Source organism: Molossus molossus, unplaced genomic scaffold, assembly GCF_014108415.1.
Source record: "Molossus molossus isolate mMolMol1 unplaced genomic scaffold, mMolMol1.p scaffold_m16_p_2, whole genome shotgun sequence".
Classification (NCBI taxonomy): domain Eukaryota; kingdom Metazoa; phylum Chordata; class Mammalia; order Chiroptera; family Molossidae; genus Molossus; species Molossus molossus.
In genome coordinates this window covers 143,106,354-143,109,943 of record NW_023425355.1, presented here as the reverse complement: position 1 = coordinate 143,109,943, position 3,590 = coordinate 143,106,354, and positions in this window count along the sequence as shown.

Below are 3,590 nucleotides of genomic sequence, written 5' to 3'. Positions count from 1 at the left end.
TGGTAGAGCTGGCATGTGAACTGAGGACATCTAGCGCTGGAGTCCTCAGTCTTAACTGCTTTGTGATATTGACTCTATTAGAATAAACAACTTGAACAATGATAAAAAATATTTCTTTACCTTCATCACTGCAAAAATATCACTAAACACAGTTCTCTTTATGACCAAAACCAAAATACTCTGGTGAGGAATGAACCAAAAAGTTTAAACATTTTTTTTTCCATGTTTTCTGACTGCCTTTTTTTTTTCCAAAGAGTTTAAAATTTGGTCAAAAGTACCAAGAACTTAAATACTGATAGAATAAAATTTTAGATATCATGGCTTCCAAACTTGTATACCTAACCCTAGGGCACAAGATGCTTTTTCTCTGTATGATGAACATATTTAATGTTTCTTTTCTGCTCTGCGGATGGGGATTCTGATAATAGAACATACATGATAACATCACATTGAATCTGAGAGGAGTTTTGAAGGTTGAAAATCTTGCTAAAATTTACCAGCACAGTGAAGCCTGGCTGCTGTCTCTTTCCACCAACCAAAGCATATCACTTTCAAAACTGTCTCTCTCAGTAGCCTCTGGTTTTATTTAATTTACTGCACTTGGAATTTGATAAGTTGCTGGCTAGTTTTTGCATTCTTTTAGATCCTCGTAATTCACATATTATCTTTCAGCTTTCAGTGTTTCGAATCTTCTAGTTACTCCTGGAGGAAAGCTACTTTAGTATTTTATCCAGTTAATACCTCAAAAACGTACTCAGAGTCAAGCACAGGGATATATTCTTACCCAGAAGTGTCATTGTGGTGCAGACACTCCTCAATGTTCAACATTTGGGGAGGTCCAATATTGCTCATGAGCCCCACTAGGGTTCCACAGATGAAAGAGCTTGTCCCCACACTACTGGAGCTCATATTTTTTGTGGGAAGAATAGACAACAGCCAGTTACACAATAATATTAGCATTCTGACAGAGGTATGTATGTGGTACCATCCATGCCCACAGTTGGGGCAGCTCACACAGACTGTGGAAGCCAAGGACTTTTTTTTTAAACTAGAGGTTGTGAAACATAATAAGTACAGAAGAGGGGCAACTCTATTTCAGAAGGCAGAAGGGCATCCCCAAAGCATCAGCTATGAGAATGGATGTGGTTCAAACATGGGGGGCAGGGGTGCACTTGAAGACATACAAAAATGGTTGATCCTTATATAGTCTTAATAAATGCCATGAGAAGTTCTTCCTTTTGATGACTCCTAGTAATTCTCACAGTGCTTGAGAGGTAGGTATTATTTTTCGCGGATTTTAGAGATGAGGAAACTAAGGCAAAGAGAGGTCACAGTACCCAATAAGGGATAAAGCTAAGATTGAAATACAGGTAGCCTGGCATCAAGGTCTACAGTTCAATTCTACCAGGCTGGTATGAAAAACGTGTGTCAGATTCTGAATGATTTTGCCAGTTCATCCCATTCATTTGTTTATTTGTCCACTCATTATTCATTCATTCAATATACATTCCCAGAATGCTACAATATGTTAGCCATGATGATAGGCTTGAAGACAAAGGGACAGGGCACTTGAATTTTACCCTTAAGGTAATGGTGTAGGCAGGGCATTGGGCAGGTGACCATTTAATTAAAATGCAATGGAATAATAATAAGACACTGCTTTCTGGTGCTAGAGTCTAACAGGAGGAAATGCTATAAAAACAGAAAATACTAAAGAAAACTAATTCAATCAAAATCATGAAAATAAAATTTAGGATCAGCATTGGGCCTAATGTGTAAGTGGGCAAAGATGGGTAAAGAACATATTGTTGCACAAAAGAAAAGAAGGAATATAGTCTAGAGATGGCGATGCCAATGTAAAGGGAGAACGATTTGATACAAAGGGTTACATGGAGCAGACATGAGGGTAGTCTTGCTGGGCTGGTAAGTGGCACCCAAGGCACCACGAACATCACTTGGGTCTCTCTATAAATCCATCATGGCTTCTCTTGGAACATTCGAGGATGTTGGCACACACTAGCACCTGGAGGCCAGCCTTAAAAATCTCTCAGGATGACCGAGAGCAGCACTGACCTAAAGAAATAGAGTTCTGAATTCTTTCTGGAACACATCCAATTAGTATACTTTGGTCTTAAGTGCAAGATCCCATCAACTCCCGACTGACTGACTTGCCCCAGAGTGACCACGCCTCCCCTCCCCTGCCTCCTCCTGAACTTGCCAGTGAAAGAAGAGAGGAAACTACTGGCTTAGAAAGTTTTCCTCTAAAACTCCTTCTTGAACTTGAAGCAGGGACAACGCCTTTGGGAAACTCTTTCCAAAGCAGATTTTTCTACTTGACCAAAGGTATAATTTTTCCTCTAGGAAGTTGAGGTACCTCATGCTGGTGTAATCGAGTTTCCCTGGGAAGAAGCCGATGCCCCCTGGGTGGTCACTGCTGTTGAAAAATTAAATGCAGATGTTTGGCAGGTCGCCTCCTTATGTATCCTGCTCTTTGTGTGTGTGTGTGTGTGTTTCATAGAGAGACGAAGTGGCTTAAGGATGTCTTTAATGCTGGGCCTATGTACTCATTAACAACATGTCCATGCGGTTTGCTGTTACACAAACTTCTGAAATTAATTGATTATCCAGTGAATCCATCAGTCATCATCCCCCCACATTGGATATCCCTTCTCCCAGCCACTGTCACAGCTAATAGACACAGCGGTTGTGTCCCTTCTTACTTGATAAATGATCATGGGAAAACTCACAAATTTTTGAAATGCAGATTGTTAAAGCTGTGTTATTATTTATTATTTTGAGAAACAAATACTAACAATGTTAATCTTTCAAATTAAAGGGGAAAGAAAGGGCCATAGTTGCTGTCCTATTATGGTGCTATTAGGGGAGGGTGACAGATACTGATTTGCTAGTGCATTCACTTATCAATTTTTGAGAAATTATGACTGGGAAAAAGAATGGGTTAAACTTACAAAACTCACCTTTACAAATATCTCATTTCTTCTATTAAAAAATGCACTTACCCCAACCCCCCTCCAGCTCCTCCATCCTTTATTTCCTGTCATTTATAACATACCTCCTCTAAAGAACTGTCTGGACTCTCAGCCGATTTCTCTTTTTCGATGCATTTTATGCTATTTCCGTTTCTTTATCTCACTATAAAACACATTCAGATGAAAACCTCCCAAACACAAAACAAGTCAGCTCTGCTTCTAGGCTGCAAATCGTTTCCTTCGCAAATCCTCCACTCTCTTCTTTTCTTTTCTTTTCTTTTCTTTTCTTTTCTTTTCTTTTCTTTTCTTTTCTTTTCTTTTTTCTTTTTTCTTTTTTCTTTTCTTTTTATCCTCACCCAAGGACATTTTTGCATTTATCTTCGGACAGAGTGGGAGGGAGGAGGGAGGAACATCAATGTGAGAGAGACACACCAAGTGGTTGCTACCCACACGACCCCAACCAAGGCCAGGGACAAACTGAAACTGAGGTACATGCCCTTAGTGGGAACTGAACCCGAGTCTCTCTGGACCACAAGCCGACACTCTAACTGGCCAGGGCTACTCTCTCATTTTAGGACCATGTTCTAATCAGGTTTGTAT